Genomic DNA, 18,563 nt, shown 5'->3' with positions numbered 1-18,563 from the left:
AATTCTGGTCTCCTTCCTATCAGAAGGATGGTGTAAAACTTGTAAGGGCTCAGAAAAGATTGACAAAGATGTTGCCAGGGTTGGAGGATTTGAGCTATAGGGAGAGGCTGAACAGGCTGGGGCTGTTTTCCCTGGGTTGCAGCCTGACGGGTGACCTTATAGAGGTCATTAAAAAAATGAGGGGCATGAATAAGGGAAATAAACATGTTTTTTTTTCCCTGGGGTGGGGGAGTCCAGAACTAGAGAGCACAGGTTTAGGGTGAGAGGGGAAAGATATAAAAGAGACATTTTCACGCAGAGAGTGGTGCATGTGTGGAATGGTCTGTCAGAGGAAGTGGTAGAGGCTGGTACAATTGCAACATTTAAAAGGTATCTGGATGGGTATATAAATAGGAAGGGGTTAGACAGATATTGGCTAAGTGCAGACAAATGGACTACATTAGTTTATGGTATCTGGTTGGCATGGATGAGTTGGATTGAAGGGTCTGTTTCCATGCTGTGCATCTCTATGACCCTTTGACCTGTGAGCGTTTACCAGGGAATGCAATTCTGGGGAAAATCTTGTATTTCATATAGACAGAACGATAAAACTTGCACTTGCACAGTGTTTTCACAATCTCAGTCCAGACTGCTGATCACATTTATCACATCCTTCGGTCATCATTGCTTCAACTGATCTCTGTTTGGAATATCATTTATGCCAGAGATATTCTAATACACTGGACCCATGACTCTGGCAGGAAAGAAAGTGGTAATCTGCCAGTTGGGTGAGATATTAATCCTGTAAAAGACCATGTCCTTTTTTTAATCATGAGTGAAAATAGAGATACACAAGGATTTGTTTGCAACTTTCGAAGCTAACTGATATATTTGAAACAAATTATTTTTGGGGACACTATGTCCAGACAAAGTAGTACCATCTGTATTTCAGGGCAACTCAGCCCAGAGATAGCTTTTTGATTGGCTTTTTAATTGACACCATTAGTTGTGGGTTCAGGAGAGCTCAGCATAACGACAATTCTCTGATTGAAGAAGCTGCAGTTTGACACATTCTGCGAGGGGAGTGAACGAGAGTGAAACAAGGAGACCTCCAAAGTTAGCTGGGTTAATTTTTCTCCCATTTTCTTTCAATGCAGCAGAAGAAAGTACATCTGAAAACACAATGATCAAAGTAATTCTAAAACCCAAACTAATTAAGTGCAACCAAGCAGCCAGTGAACTAAAGTAAGCAGCCAGTAAACTATCATCACTGTGTGAATAATATTGAGACATCATTGAAGAAATGAAAAGTACTGCTAAACCAACTCATCTATGTCTGTGATTTTGGACTGATGATACAAAGTTCCTCTGTGTCCCTCTGTCTATGTATCTCCATCCATTCATAATATACAAATTTTGTCTGTTTTTGTTTGCATACCTGTATGTTTATATGTGTGCTGAAAATGTGTTGCTGGTTAAAGCACAGCAGGTTAGGCAGCATCCAAGGAACAGGAAATTTGACGTTTCGGGCCAGAGGAGAGGAATGAGGAGAGGGTGCCAGGCAGGCTAAGACCTTTTATCTTAGCCTGCCTGGCACCCTCTCCTCATTCCTGATGAAGGGCTCTGGTCCGAAACGTCGAATTTCCTGTTCCTTGGATGCTGCCTAACCTGCTGTGCTTTAACCAGCAACACATTTTCAGTTCTGATCTCCAGCATCTGCAGACCTCACTTTTTACTGTTTATATGTTTATAAAAGGGGTGAAGTTTGAGTGGCATAAATTGGGAATGATTTTCTTTTACTGCTCTTATTAATGTTAAGCGTAATATAAAACATTTTAATTTAATTTAGTTTAATAATTTTTATTAATGATGAAGGGCTTATGCTCGAAACGTCGAATTCTCTATTCCTGAGATGCTGCCTAACCTGCTGTGCTTTGACCAGCAACACATTTGCAGCTGTGATCTCCAGCATCTGCAGACCTCATTTTTTACTTAATAATTTTTACAGAAAAAAATAGCTTGTTTAATTTCCCTTTACCCTGGATAGCAATCAGTCAGAGGCAAATTGGAATTCATGATAGTTTCACTAAATATTCACATGGTCATGACTCGAGGAATAGTGCAGTGCACTCCCCAGTGAGTCTTGACAATCTATCAGTCAATGGAAGAGACCACAAAAACAGAGTCAGGGAAGGTTTCAAGTTTTTGGTGCAAGCCTGGTCTCAAATACAATGTTAAATGTGAGTTTGTGCAAATATCAATTGAATTCTTTGCACATCTCATCTAAAAGAAATGATGACCTGAAGAAGGCAAAGGACGTCTCATATCCCAAGATTGGCTTAGACATTCAGAGATTTCTCAGTATGGTCAACTAAGTGGGTGAATTAATCTCTTATCTCGTCTGCATCAGGGAAGCTTTAAGAGGATTCTTACATAAGATTAGATTCCATTCAACGTGGAAACACCCTTCGGTCCAACAAGTCCACACCGACCCTCTGAAGAGCAACCCACCCAACCCAACTCCCTCTGACTAATGCAGCTAACACTGTAGGCAATTAGCATGGCCAATTCACCTGACCTGCACATCTTTGGATTGTGAGAAGAAATCAGAGCACATGGAGGAAACACACGCAGACATGGGGAGAATGCGCAAACTCCACACAGTCACCCGAGGCTGGAATCGAACCCAGGTCCCTGGCACTGTGAGGCTGCAGTGCTAACCGCTGAGACACCATGCCACCCTCAATAAAACTCAATATTGTTACTAGGGTGTTCAACCAGATAGAAAGGACATGAGATTTAAAGGACAATTGACCCTTAGAAATTCTGGCTTATTACAACCTCAAATTACCCAATGATTTCACAGCAGATGCCTCTTCCAATACCCTTGGAGCAGTCCTTATTCAAATTCATCATGACTTAAGGAAACTGTGTGCCTTTGTGTTTGAAGGAAATGGAGCAATCGTACTTAACAATTGAAAAGGAATCTTTAACTGGCTATGACAAATTCTCCAACTATTTGATGGTGCTATGATATCAGGTGGAAGCAAACCATAAACCCTCAGTCACCCTCTTGAACTCTAAGGAGATTGTCAAAATGCTCTTAACGATGCAATGATTCAGCCTTTATTTGATAGACAACAACTGTATAGTCATTTATGTTCCATGGAAAGCGCAAATTACATCAGATACTTTGTGTGGGGCAATAATCCTTTCTGTTAAAGACTATAACTTGTCACTTGTCTACAAGATAGAAGTGTTTTTCTCTGATACCAACTCCTGTGTGCCTGCCAATGACAATAAAAAAATCAAATTGGTTCAGTTATCAGGTGTTAAATGTATCCAGGTTTGTGTGTTTTTCTTAGATGGAGGGCCTGACCACACTCTGACTGATAAAAAATTATATGAAAACTTTATAAACAGCAACAATACTTGGCCCTGATAGATGATCTACAATCTTCAGTGATTACTATTTTATACTAAATACGAGAGACCATGCCCTTCAGAAGACTCACAAGAGTCACCTTGGGTATCACTAAGTGCAGAATCAGAGCCCAGCAATCTTGTGATGTTTGGGCAATTCAATTGTGGACTTCAATTCCTCATACAATTCACAATTAAATGTTGATTAAATCATTATTGTCTTCTATTTTCTCTGACTACCCTTAAAAACAGTTGGAGTTGGACCTCTTGGATCTTTAAGGGAAGGTTGACCTTATAGCTATGGACAACAATTCTAATTGGGTGTCAATGCCACAATTACAGACGCAGTGGGAAAAAGTGTTCTCCCCTCCCATGAAATTTCAAATGATGTATTCCCAGGAAATGTACTGTTTTGAAGATGTTGGAGTACTGTGTATTTAAGAGAGTGGAAAAACTAGCAAAGACTTAGAGAAGCACACAAAGTACTGGAAAAGTTAAAATGTAACATTTGATTGAACTGTTAGCAGTAGCTGGGTTGTCTGGATACGAAAACAAATTCAATTCAGCCAATCAGTTTAAGTTATGCCACCAGATACCAAACTCCAATCAAATTTGAATTTAGTATTTTGACAATATTAAAACTAATGAACAATCCGATGCTTTAGGGTATAAATAGCAGATATTTTGGAACAGTTAGCCAGAGCAACAAAGAGAACTGCCAAGCACGAACAACTAGAGAGAGACTGCTGGCAGAAATATCTGCTCTCTTCAAAGTACCTTTATCAATAAAAGACCTGTGAAACAGAATCCCTAAGAAGAAGAAAAGAAGACAGAGGAAAATACAGAGCACACTCGGCAAGCTGACTGGTTTTGAAACGTGATTTTTTTTTTGGTAAATTGTAATTGGAATTTTTAATTGAACCAATATTGTAGAAGGGTAACTAAAAGATAGGTTCGAGAAAGGAGTTGTAAATAGTTGTTAGGTAATTATTCTCTGTTAGGCATTAAAAATAATTAATTTTTACTTTGAATAATGACTTTTGGGATAGTTCTTGACCTCTTGAATTTTAACAGATTACACCACAGGGTGAATCTTTTCTGTGTTGCTGGTATAAGTTAGCTGGGGGGTGGGGGGGGGGGGTTGCAGTTTAACCCCATGATGTAACAGTAATTTTCGTTAAAGAGTTTTTTGTGAAATCCATGGATTTCAGTGTCACGCAATTTCCATCAAGCAAATGGAGAGGCTGAAGTTGAAATTATCAATTGCTGACCAAAGAAGTTGACTGGGACTTAGTCTTACTCACCTCCAGAACCAAGAACCAAGCCACTAAGCCTTGGCTTCTTGCCATCAGAGCTCCTGATGGGTAGGCATTTGAAGACATCAATTCCAGTGTCAGCAAACAAGTTGAGACCCAGATGGTAGATCTTATCCTTTCAGATCCTAAGCTGTTATCCCACCATGTTGTTATAACATCAGCATAATGGGCAATGCTTAAGGCACTCCTAATCTTAAACCTTTCAGATCCTAACACATTTAGACAAGAGTGGTCCTGGGGAATGTTGTTGAACAAAGAGACCTCACAGGGCAGGTTCATAGTTCCTTTAAAGTAGAGTCAATGTAGGTAGCATAGTGAAGAAGACGTTCAGTATGTTTTCCTTTATTGGTTAAAGCATTGAGTACAGGAGTTGGGAGGTCATGTTGCAGCTGTACATTACATTGGTTAGGCCACTTTTGGAATATTGCAAGCAACTCTGGTCTCCTTCCTATTGATAGGAGGTTGTGAATCTTGAAAGGGTTCAGAAAAGATTTATAAGGATGTTGCCAGGGTTGGAGGATTTGAGCTATAGGGAAAGGTTGTTTGCCTATAGCTGTTTTTCTCGAAGCATCAGAGGTTGAGGGTGACCTTATAAAGATTTTTAAAATCATGAGGAGCATAGTTAGGATAAATAGACAAGATCTTTTCCCTGGGTGGGGGAGTCCAAAACTAGAGGGCATAGATTTAGGTTGAGAGGGGAAAAATTTAAAAGGGATTTAAGGAGCAACTTTTTCACACAGAGGGTGGTGTATTTTTGGAATGAGCTGCCAAAGGAAGTGGTGGAGGCTGGTACAATTACAACATTTAAGAGGGTATATGAATAGGAAGGGTTTAGAGGAATATGGGGCAAGTGCTGGCAAATGGGATTAGATTAGGTTCGGATATCTGGTAGGCATGGGCAAGTTAGACCAAAGGGTCTGTTTCTGTGCTGTACATCTCTATGGCTTTATGACTCTATTTGTCTAGGCATATTGACATTGCCGGGGGGTAGGTGGGGGGAGATGTTTAGTTCAGCATTTGAAGAGAGCAAAAGTGAAGTAATGGCAATGTAGTTCAAAGATGCAGTGGTGTGTATGTGCCTGGAATGCAAACAAACAGGTAGGTGGAAGTGCTCTCATGTGCCTCTCCCCATTGTTCTTCTAGGTGGTTGTCAGGCTTGGTGGAAGCTGTCAGAGGTGCCTTGGCAAGTTACTGCAGTGGATCAGAGTGGAAGGTGCTATGTAAATACACATCTTTCTTTCTTTAACTCTGTGGTGCTTAAATGATACTTTACGTTCATTCTACAATGAACTTATATACAATTAACACTTTCACAAACTTGGCACAAAATTTGTGCAGACGAGTATCAGGTAACTGAATATAGTTAATGTCTAACCATTGATTCTGCAGCCATTACAACCTTAGATGTATAGGGGAACGATACCCATGCAATTTCCTAATATACACTTCTGGTCTATGCTGTTCCAAGTCAGAAATGTGAAATTGGAAACACTACCCTGTGTTACTGCCACTGCATGATTTGACACAGGATGCCCAAACGTTATCATAACATGTGAAATTTTGAATTGGAATATACCTTCTTCTAGCACACACGACAATGAGATTATACAAGATGAATTCACAAAGCCTAAAACCTGATCACAATCCTCCTTAATTGGAATGCTTCATTTCCTTCATTGCTTACCCATGATATCTTTCTAAAAACAAGAGGAAAATAACCTTCATATCAGATTTATATTATTGCACCCTAGATATTAAGCTAAAATTTGTGGTGTTAGTGAAAATGATATTAAATTAAATTAAATTAAATGAAGAAAACATGAAGCTTGGTGATGACCTAATGATTAGAAAGATCATTGGTTGTAATATGTTTCTGTGTTTTGCTAAAGGAATGTGCCTGTGCTTATACTGAAAGCTGTATCTCAGTTGTAATGTGCTGAACTTCCAAGAAAATTCTAGAAAAGCAAGTCTTGTTTAAATCCAGCACTGTGATCAGCTATGATAATATGGACTAGTTTTCAGCTAAATTTGAGATTTCTGAGGAATTATCTGCGTAATTGTTAATTGGATGGCATAAAAGTGGCGAATAGAGTGCAAGTTCAAGTTGAGGGAAGGTTCATTAATAGAAGGAAATATGCCTCTTTCCATGGAGACGTAAGCAAGTCTTATTGGGATAATTGATCATACAGTCATACAGATGAACAGCATGGAAACAACTCCTCTGTCCAACTCATCCATGCTGACCAGATATCTTAAATTAATCTAGTCTCATTTGCCAGCATTTGATCCATATCTCTCTAAATTCTTCCTATTCATATACCCATCCAAATACCTTTTAAATGTTGGAATTGTACCAGCCTCCATCACTTCCTCTGGCAGCTTATTCCATCCACACACCACCCTCTGTGCTAAAATGTTGCCCCTTAGCTCCCTTTTAAATCTTTCCCCTCTCACCTTAAGTTGATCCCTTCTAGTTTTGGACTCCCCTACCCTTGGAAAAAGACCTTGGCTATTTACCCTATCCATGTCGTTCATGATTTCATAAACTTCTGTAAGGTCACCTCTTAGCTCCAAAATAGTCCGGGAAAAATATCCCCAGTCTATTCAGCCCCTCTCAATACCTCAAACCTGCCAGTTCCAGCAACATCCTTGTAAATATTTTCTGCATCCTTTCAAGTTTAACAACATGTTTCCTATAGCAGGGAGACCATAATTGAATGCAGCATTCCAAAAGTGGCCTAACCAGTATCCAGTATGACTGTAACATGACCTCCCAACTCCAATACTCAATGCACTGACCAATAAGGGCAAAGGTACCAAACGCCTTCTTCACTGTCCTACATACATGTGACTCCACTTTCGACGAATTATGAACCTGCACTCCAAGGTCTTTTTGTTCGGCCGTATCATTAACTGTATCAGTCTTGCCCTTGTTTGCTATATCAAAAAACAATACCTCACATTTATCTAAGTTAAACTCCACCTGTCACTCCTTGGTCCATTGGCTCATCTGATCAAGGTCCCATTGTACATAATCTTTTTCACTCTCCACTACGCCTCCAATTTTGGCATCATCTGCAAAGTTCATAATCACATCAAACTGATGTAGGAAACATGACATGTTTGAGATATTTGTTAGTGGTAAAACAGATCATTTGCTGGAGACTGGACAGTGTGGATACACAGCTTCTGAGTATGGAAAGGGGTTAAAAAAACTTTCCTCAGAGTACTATTAGCCAGTTCAGGAACAGGAGGTCATCTGACCAATGGCTAGAAATTGGAACAGAATGGGATAATCATCTGTTCTGTTCTGATCTTCAGACAGTTCCAGGTGAATGGGTTCACTTGTGATTGTAAGCATTGTGTGGGGAAGACTTTTGCAGAGTTTTGTAGTGTACATTGCTTTAATAAAAAACATTGGGTATATTCCATTGTTAGAAATGTCTTGGGTTATTGATATCTGCAGTAAACCCAATGGACCAAGAAAAGTGGGAATAATAGCCTACAGAAACAGACTTATTTCATTTCACAGGTCTATCTTACCCCCGTTGTACTGTCAGGAAATATCTGTTCCTCTCAATCCTCTTGTTTCATGTTTTTCAAATGTTTTCCTCATGGTCTCTTGCCTTTGAATCATAATTCAAGTGGTTCCACCCAAATACTCTACGTCCAATTCTCCACAGTCATATTCTGTCAGACTGTCTTCATAAACTGCATTTGAAAGCTTAAAATTATCCTGGTTGTTACGTTCTCTGCTGCTCTCTCCATTCTTTCCAGTGGGCAGCAGAGAGCCCATTGTCACCTCAGTGGAGGTTAGTCAGCTTCCCTTCTGACCCACAAATGAAAATAGACATCTCCTTAAACAGAAGATTCATCGGACATGGTCCCACTGGATTAGAAGGGAAAATCTATCTGTAGGAACACAATCTACCCATAGGAAGAGGATGGTGATCAATGCATTTCCCAGAAATAGAGTACAAGATGATTAATGTTATAAGAACATAAGAACTGCGAGCATGAAAAGGTAGTTCAGCCCCTCAAGCCTACTCATGCCTGATCTCATCTTGGCCTCAATTCCACTTTTCTGCCCACTCTCCATAACCCTTCAACCCATTACAGGTGCATGATTCTTTATCCAAAATGCTGGGGACCAGCTGGTTTTTAGAATTCAGAATTTTTCGAATTTCAGAGTGACAGTTTTTTGGTGAAATTTTTAAAATTCTTACCAAACAGCAAACGTACTGTGAGTAAAACGGGCCCTGAAACAGAATTGAGGCCTGCCAGTGCTGGGCCACGCCCCCAGATGTCACATCTGAGTGACGCACATCGAGTGGGTGTGAAGCTGGGTTAACTGTTTGCACGCCAAACAACTTTGTTAATGAGAAAAAAAAGTTTATGATAAAACCTTTGGATTTCAGAGCTTTTCAGATTTTGGGATTTCGGATAAAGAGTTGTCTACCTGTACTAACTAAAAATCTGTCTAAATCCTCCTTAAATTTAATAAGTGTTCCAACATCTACCACATGCTGTGGGTGACACAATGGCTGAGTAGTTAGCACTGCTGCCTCACAGCGTCTGAGACCCAGGTTTGATTACAGCCTCAGGTGACTGTCTGTGTGGAGTTTGCATGTTCTCTCCATATCTGTGTGGTTTTCCTCTGGGTGCTTCGGTTTCCTCCTGCAGTTCAAAGATGTGCAGGATAGGTGGATTCACCATACTGAATTATCCATAGTGTCCAGAGACGTTCAGGTTAGGTGGATTAGCCATGGGAAATGCAGATTTACAGGGTTAGCGTGGGAGTGTGGGTCTAGGTAGCATGATCTTTGGAGGGTCAGTGTGGACTCGATGGGCTGAAAGGCCTCTTTCCACACTGTAGGGATTCAATGAATCTACATTCTGGAGTAGTGGAATCCACAGATTCAGCAGAGACGTGGGTTCAATTCCCGCCTCAGGCAATTGTCTCTGTGGAGTTTGTACATTCTCCGCGTGTCTGTGTGGGTTTCCTCCCACAGTCCAAAAATGTGCAGGTTAGGTGAATTGGCCATGCTAAATTGCCGGTAGTGTTAGGGAAGGAGTAAATGTAGGGGAATGGGTCTAGGTGGGTTATCTTTGGAGGGTCGGTGTGGACTTGTTGGGCCAAAGAGCCTGTTTCCACATTGTAAGTAATCTAATCTAATCTAATCTAGGAGTAATCTCTTCATATCTTTGTTGTAAATACTAGGTGGCATGGTGGCTCAGTGGTTAGCACTGCCGCCACATGGAGCCATGGATGTTGGTTTGCTTCAAGCCTTGGGTAACTGTCTGTGTGGAGTTTGCATGTTCTACCCGTGTCAGTGTGGGGTTTGCTCCAGTTTCTTCCCACGATCTGGAGATGAGCAGTTTAAGTGGATTGGCCATGCAAAATTGCCCTCACAGTAAATATGGGGACAGGATGCTCTTTAGAGGTTTGAAGCAGATTGGATGGACTGAATGGCCTCTATCTGCACTGGAGGGACTCTATGAAATCTGTCACCCTCTAGCCTAAATCTATGAACACACATTGTAGATTTCCCCACACCCTATCTACAATCACTTTGCCAATCTCCTTTAGTGTCTTATATTACTCAAATCAGTTTAGACACTATATCATAAGACCATAAGAAATAGGAACAGGGGTAAGCCATTTGGCCCCTCAAGCATGCTTCATCATTCAAAAGGATCATGGCTGATCTGACATTCCTCACGGCCACTTTCCTGCATTTTCCCATAATCCTCCTGATCAAGAATCTATCTATCTTCGCCTTAAATATACAAAAGATCTCTGACCCCTCAGCTCTCCGTAGCAAGGAGTTCCAATGGCTCACAACCTTCTGAGAATAAATTTCTTCTGATTTCAATTTTAAATTAGTGCTGCATTGTTCAGAGACCATACCCTCTGATTCTAAACTCTTCCATGAAAGAAACATCCTCTCAGTATTTGTCTTGATAGGCCACTTAAGAATCCTCTATGTTTTAATGAGATCATCTCCCATTTTTCAAAACTCCAGTGAGTCCCAGCCTGTTTCACCTTTGCTTGAAGCATCGTCCACCACAGTGTCAGCAAAACAAAGGAGCTGGTCATCAACTTCAGGGAGTAAAGGACATGCTCCTGTCTGTATCAAAGGGGCTGAGGTAGAGATGGTCGAGAGCTTCAAGTTCCTAGGAGTAAATATCATTGAACCACATCAACGACAGCTACAGTCATGAAAGCACACCAATGCCTCGAGTTCCTCAGAAGGCTAAGCAAATTAACTAAGGAATAAATACAATGACTCTTACCAATCTTGATAGTTGTACCACAGAAAGCATCCTACCCAGATGCATCTCAGTTTGGTATGGCAACTGCTCTGCCCAACACTGAAGTAATTACAGAGAATTCTGACTGCAGCCCAGTCCATCACACAAACCAGCCTTCCATCCATTGGCTACGTCTATACTTCCCGCTGCCTCGGGAAAGCAGCCAACATAATCAAAGACCTTTCCCACCCTGGTTATACTCTCTTCCACCCTCTTCCATCAGGCAGAATATCCAAAAGTTTGAAAGCATTTACCAACAAATTTCAGAACAGCTTCTTCCCGGCTGTTATCAGGATTACGAACGGACCTCTCATATATTAGAGTTGATCTTTCTCTGCACCTTCCCTGTAGCTGTAACACTACATTCTGCATTCCATTCTATTATCATGATGTATTTATGTAAGGTATGATTTATTTGGTTAGATGCAAAGCAATACTTTTCACTGTAACTTCGTACATGTGACAATATACATCAAGTCAAATCAAAAAAAAAGTCTCAATCTTCTAAACTCTGAATATCAGCTATGCATACCCAATCTCTCCTCAGGAGACAAGCCTTTCATCTCTCAGGTTAATCTATGATTATTGTAATTATCTGTATAATTCTGATCATAATGCAAGTAATATGCTGGGAATCAAACCCCATACTACTCCACAACTCATACCATGACTTTCAATGTTTTGAGTCAATCCCAAAATAGCTGATTGTTTCTCTTTTGACACTGCTATCCAGAATTAAAGAGATTGATTTTTTTTAATGAACTTAAAATTATTTAGTTAGTATAAAATATTTTCTAAAAACAAATGGCATATAAACTATGATCTGAAATAAGAGCCATATCCTCTTTTAATCCCAAACAGACAGACCCATGCAACATAAAAGGACAACAAAAACTCTGTAAAGGTTTTGAAAAAGTCAAAAGAAAAGAGACTTTTATTGGCCAACAGTCTTTAAAACAACAGATAGAATTTGAAAAATTCTCCAAATCTGCTGAATTTCTTGTTGCCAACACTGAATGACTAACTACCATAGATTGATGGAAACTCTCACAAACAAGCTTGTGATTGGATAGAAATTGAACTCTGTCCTGGTCTTGGAATGATTTGGAGATGCCGGTGTTGGACTGGGGTGTACAAAGTTAAAAAAATCACACAACACCAGGCTCCAGTCCAACAGGTTTATTTGGAAGCACTAACTTTCGGAGTACTGCTCCATCAGGTGATTGTGGAGTATAAGATTGTAAGACACAGAATTTATAGCAAAGGTTTACAGTGTAATACACCACAACCACCTGATGAAGGAGCATCGCTCCGAAAGCTAGTGCTTCCAAATTAACCTGTTGGACTATAGCCTTGTGCTGTGTGATTTTTGACCTAGTCTTGGAAGACAGTCACAGCTAAATTTGTTAGGGTTTACAAGCCAATCAAACTGATAGAGCAAAGAAGGAGTCCATTCAGTCCATTGTGCCAGTTACAGCTTTTTGAAAGAACCAATCTTATTAATCCCAGTTTTCCAGAACATGGCCTATCACCCTCCATGTATTTTTTTATTTCTTGTTTGAAATCAATTATTGGATATGATTCCACCATCCTTTCAAACAGTTTAGAACATAGAACGTAGAAAAATACAGCACAGAACAAGCCCTTTGACCCACGATGTTGTGCTGAGATTTAGTCCTAATGTAAAATATAGTAACTTAACTTACACACCCCTCAACACACTGCTATCCATGTGCATGTCCAGCAGTCACTTAAATGTTCCCAATGACTCTGCTTTCACTATCACAGCTGGCAACGCATTCCAAACATTCACAACTCTCTGCATAAAGAACCTACCTCTGACATCTCCTCTATACCTTCCTCCTAATATCTTCAAACTATTATTCCTCATACCAGTCAATCCTGCTCAGGGGAAAAGTCTCTGACTATTGACTCTATCTATTCCTCTCATTCTTTTGTACACCTCAATCAGGTTTCCTCTCTTCCTCCTTCACTCCAGAAAGGAAAGACCAAGTTTATTCAACCTCTCTTCATAAGACAAGCCCTCCAGTCCAGGCAGCATCGTGGTAAACCTTCTTTGCACCCTCTCCAAAGTCTCTGTATCTTTCCTATAGTAGGGTGACCAGAACTGGACACAATATTCCAAGTGTGGTCTCACCAAGGACTTGTAGAGCTGCAGCAAACTTCACGGCTCTTAAATTTGATCCCCGTGTTAATGAAAGCCAAAACACCAAATGCTTTCTTAACAACCCTATCCACTTGGGTGGCAACTTTGAGGGATCTATGTACTTGCACACCCAGATCCCTCTGTTCCTCCACACTGCCAAGAATCCTGTCTTTAATCCTTTATTCAGCATTTGAGTTCAACTTTCCAAAATGCATCACTTCATATTTATCCAGGTTGAACTCCATCTGCCATTTCTCAGTCCAGCTCTGCATCCTTTCTATGTCACGCGGCAGCCTGCAGTAGCCCTCTATACTCTTGAACGACACCAGGTAAAGAAAAAGTGTGTGAAATAAATTATCCACAACTCCCCTCTGACTTCTTTCACCAATAACTTGAAATGTTATATAACTAAAGGGCATAGGCTTAAGGTGAGAGGGGAACAATTTTAAAGGGACTTAAGAAACAACTTTTCCATGCAGAAGGTGGTCTGTGTAGGAATGAGTTGCCAGAGGAAGTGGTGGAGGCTGGTACAAATAAAATGTTTAAAAGGTATATAATGGGTAAATCAATAGGAAGGGTTTAGAGGGATGTGGGCCAAGTGTTGGCAAATGGGACTAGATTAATTTAGGATATCTGGTCGGCATGGATGAGTTGGACCGAAGTGTCTGTTTCCATACTGTGCATCTCTATGGCTCTGTAAGTTATTGAATAATTTGGAAAATGACCTTTCTCTGATTCCATAACATATAATTCCATAACATCACAGAACAATTTTCTTCCAGCATCATGCAACAACATCTGGAAATATTTTAGTCCTTGCAAGTTTCAAATGTCTTGGATGTTTTTCTGGCACAGTTGTAGCTTAAGCAGTCATCATCAAACTTCTGCACCTAAAATATTTGCAAAGCTCCAATTTATTCAACATGATTGGTCTACTGAGATGAAATATTTTGAAAAAATCTCCATTCCTCTGATTTCCCCTGATAGACTGTCGGAACACAGGATTACTGCTCATTGAAACCACCTGAAACTCATCAACAGGAAACAAATTTCCAAGAGTTTCCATTCTGGATGATGCTTTTGGATTGGAAACTCTTCAGTTTCCTGTGGGATATCTACAACAAGGAGAGCAGATAATCCAGCTCATCTGTCTAAATGGAAATTGTACTGTGAATTTTCAATGAAAAGTTATCCCGTCGTTGAGAGCACCCAGTTAAAGAGAATGATCTGCCCAGCACAATCAAATATCAAGTTAATCAGCTTTCTCTTGGTACATTGTGTTCGTCTTTTTTCAAGCAGATCTTAATCTTCTTAACATGATTCGTGTTACTGTTGCCAGGAGAAGTTTCTCACCTCAATTCAAATCAGCAGCAAACATTCAGGGACGCAATGAGAGCACAGTTAGATACAGAGCTCTCTTGTATGCCCAGAGTGCCAGCATAACTCATGATGGACCAAATGGCCTTGGTACAGGTTTCTAATATATTCGGCTCCAGCAATGTTCCTTGCTATTTCTCTTCAAGCAATGCTCCATCTTATTGTGTTGGTACACTCATAGATTGGGGCTACAGTGAAACTACATTAGCTCCACTTACAGATTCATAAATGTGCCAAAAGCCAGTATTGCACCCATTTAGTTGTGCATTTCTGGAATATCTCCAAGTCATTCAAGCTTGCTGCCTGCAGAATTGGACACTGCAAGGTTGAAACTAGATTTTCCCTCCTTACACTTCATTTTGTAAGATGCAGATGTCTGAAAATGGCCTTGCTGTGGCAGATGGTCAATTCGAATTCAATAAAAAATATCTGGAAATAAGAGTTTAATGATGACCGTAAAACCACTATCAGTTGTTGGCAAAACCTGTCTAGTTTACTAACGTCCTTTAGGAAGGGGAGCTGGCATCCTTACATTGCCTGATCTACATGTGACTCCAGATACACAGCAACATGGTCAATTCTTATATCCCCCTTTCAATAAAGGTCAGTAACCCGTTTGCTATTTAATTCCTTGCTGTACTTTCATAGAACATATAGAACATAGAAGGATACAGCGCAGTACAGGCCCTTCGGCCCTCGATGTTGCGCCGACCGAATCCTACCTAACCTATACTAGCCCAATAACTTCCAAATGCCTATCCAATGCCCGCTTAAATGACCATAAAGAAGGAGAGTTCACCACTGATACGGGCAGGGCATTCCATGAACTCACAACCCGCTGTGTGAAGAATCTACCCCTAACATCTGTCCTATACCTACCACCCCTTAATTTAAAGCTATGTCCCCTAGTAACACCTGACTCCATTAGTGGTAAAAGGTTCTTAGTATCTACCCTATCTAAACCCCTAATCATCTTATACACTTCTATCAGATCTCCCCTAAACCTTCTCTTCTCCAATGAGAACAGCCCCAAGTGCCTCAGCCTTTCCTCATAAGATTTTCCTACCATTCCAGGCAACATCCTGGTAAACCTCCTCTGCACTCGTTCTAAAGCTTCCACATCCTTCCTATAGTATGGCGACCAAAACTGCACACAATACTCCAGATGAGGCCGCACCAGAGTCTTATACAACTGCAACATGACCTCAGGACTCCGGAACTCAATTCCTCTGCCAATAAAGCCCAGTACACCATATGCCTTCCTCACAGCACTATTTACCTGGGTGGCAACTTTCAGAGATCTGTGTACATGGACACCAAGATCCCTCTGCTCATCCACACTACCAAGTAGCCTACCATTAGCCCAGTAATCCATCATCTTGTTATTCCTACCAAAGTGAACGACTTCGCACTTAGCTACATTGAATTCCATTTGCCACATTTCCGCCCAGCTCTGCAACTTATCTATATCCCGCTGTAACCTACCACTTCCTTCCTCACTATCCACAACTCCACCGACTTTTGTGTCATCCGCAAACTTGCTTACCCAGCTTTCAAGTCCTTCCTCTAGATCATTTATAAAGATAACAAAAAGCAATGGTCCCAAAACAGATCCTTGTGGTACACCGCTAGTAACTGCGCTCCAAGATGAACATAATCCATCAACTACTACCCTCTGTCTCCTTCCAGCCAGCCAATTCCTAATCCAAACCTCTAATGTATCCTCAATGCCATACCTCCGAAGTTTTAGCATTAGCCTACCATGGGGAACCTTATCGAACGCCTTACTAAAATCCATATACACAACATCTACTGCTTTGCCCTCATCCACTTCCTTGGTCACCTTCTCAAAGAACTCAATAAGGTTTGTGAGGCACGACCTGCCCTTCACAAAACCATGCTGGCTATCCCTGATCACGTTATTCCTACCCAGATGTTCATAAATCTTATCCCTTACCATTCTCTCTAAGACTTTGCCCACCACTGAAGTCAGACTCACTGGCCTATAGTTGCTAGGGCTATCCCTACTCCCTTTCTTGAACAATGGGACCACATTCGCTATCCTCCAGTCCTCTGGTACTATTCCTGTTGACAACGATGACATAAAAATCCAGGCCAATGGCTCTGCTATCTCCTCCCTCGCTTCCCATAGGATCCTGGGGTAAATGCCATCAGGCCCAGGAGACTTATCTATATTCATCCTTTCCAATATTCCCAAAACCTCTTCCCTGCATATTTCCAGGGCATCCATTCTAATTATTTGTGATTCCATATTCACATCAGCAACAGTGTCCTGTTCCTGAGTGAATACTGATGAAAAGTACTGATTTAATGTCTCTCCAATCTCCTCCGCCTCCACACACAACTTCCCACTACTATCCTTGACTGGACCGATACCTACCCTAGTCATCCTTTTATTCTTGACATACCTATAGAAAGCCTTTGGGTTTTCCCTAATCCTACCAGCTAAAGACTTTTCATGTCCCCTTCTCGCTTTTCTTAACTCCCTCTTTAGCTCCTTCCTGGCTACCTTATAACTCTCAATCGCCCCTACTGAACCTTCACGCCTCATCTTTACATATGCCACCTTCTTCCCTTTCACAAGGGACTCCAATTCCTTACTAAACCACGGCTGCCTCACAAGGCCCTTTACACCATGCCTGACTGGTACATACCTATCGAGGACACGCAGTAGCTGCTCCTTGAACACTCCCCACATCTCATTAGTGTTCTTCTCTTGAAGCCTGTTTTTCCAATCCACACATCCTAAGTCATGCCTCACTGCATCATAATTTCCCTGCCCCCAGCTATAGCTCTTGCCCTGCGGCACACGATTATCCCTCTCCATCACTAAAGTAAAAGTCACCGAGTTGTGGTCACTGTCCCCGAAGTGCTCACCTACCTCCAAGTCCAACACCTGGCCTGGTTCATTACCTAGAACCAAATCCAATATAGCCTCCCCTCTTGTTGGCCTGTCGACATATTGTGTCAGGAAACCCTCCTGCACACATTGTACAAACACCGACCCATCTAATGAACTCGAGCTATAGCTCTCCCAGTCAATATCTGGGAAGTTAAAGTCCCCCATAACAACCACAAAACCACAACCACAACCATGCTGAACATTTTGTGATGCATGTGTGTTATGGACCAGACCAGACCAGACCCCCTCAAAATATGTTCAGAAGGTAGTCTAGACCCTAACTTCTTATCTAAGGACCAAGTGCCAGGTGTTTCATTTCAAATGTAATTCAATTGGTCAAGCTACCAGGTGCAAAATAAATTTTATTCATGCGCTATAGTTAAAATACAACAAAAGAAAAAAAAAGAAAGAATTGGCTTAGCTGACTCTATTGGAAAACTTAACAGAATAACAAATTATTTAACTACTGGACAGTAACTGTTCCAATATAGCAACATCCCATAAACACATCCTTGACAGATGGCATATTCAGAAAAACAGATTGTTTCACATGCAACTCCTGTAGCAGGCAGAGAGTCCCTGGCTTTTGGCTGTAACCAAGAGAGACAAGGAGATAAACAGCTTCTATTTCCTGAAGACCTCAGCAGCAACTGCTCCTGAAAAACCAAAACTAAAACTCCTGGTTCTGTGAGAGCTTGTCCCCATCCAGGCTCCTTCTGTTGTTTCAACGTTTAAAAAACTCCAAAGACTCACAAATTGTTTACTCTAGTGGCTCTGCATAGATTGCTCGGTACCTCTATCTTCAAAACCTCTCTTCAAAAAAAAACTGGACAAAATACATCCCTTAAAGCCATAGTATTGTCATATGTATTAGGCTATGATTAGACATTTGGTATTCTAACAGCATTGGACAGGGTAAACACTGGAAGGAAAGGGTAAACTCAATGATTGGAGAAAGTAGGCAAAAGTGAGGACTGCAGATGCTGGAGATCAGAGGCTAGATTAGAGTGGTGCTGGAAAAGCACAGCAGGTCAGGCAGCATCCGAAGAGCAGGGAAATCGAC

Source organism: Hemiscyllium ocellatum, chromosome 13 (genome assembly GCF_020745735.1).
Source record: "Hemiscyllium ocellatum isolate sHemOce1 chromosome 13, sHemOce1.pat.X.cur, whole genome shotgun sequence".
NCBI lineage: Eukaryota > Metazoa > Chordata > Chondrichthyes > Orectolobiformes > Hemiscylliidae > Hemiscyllium > Hemiscyllium ocellatum.
Note: the sequence above shows the minus strand (reverse complement) of the source record.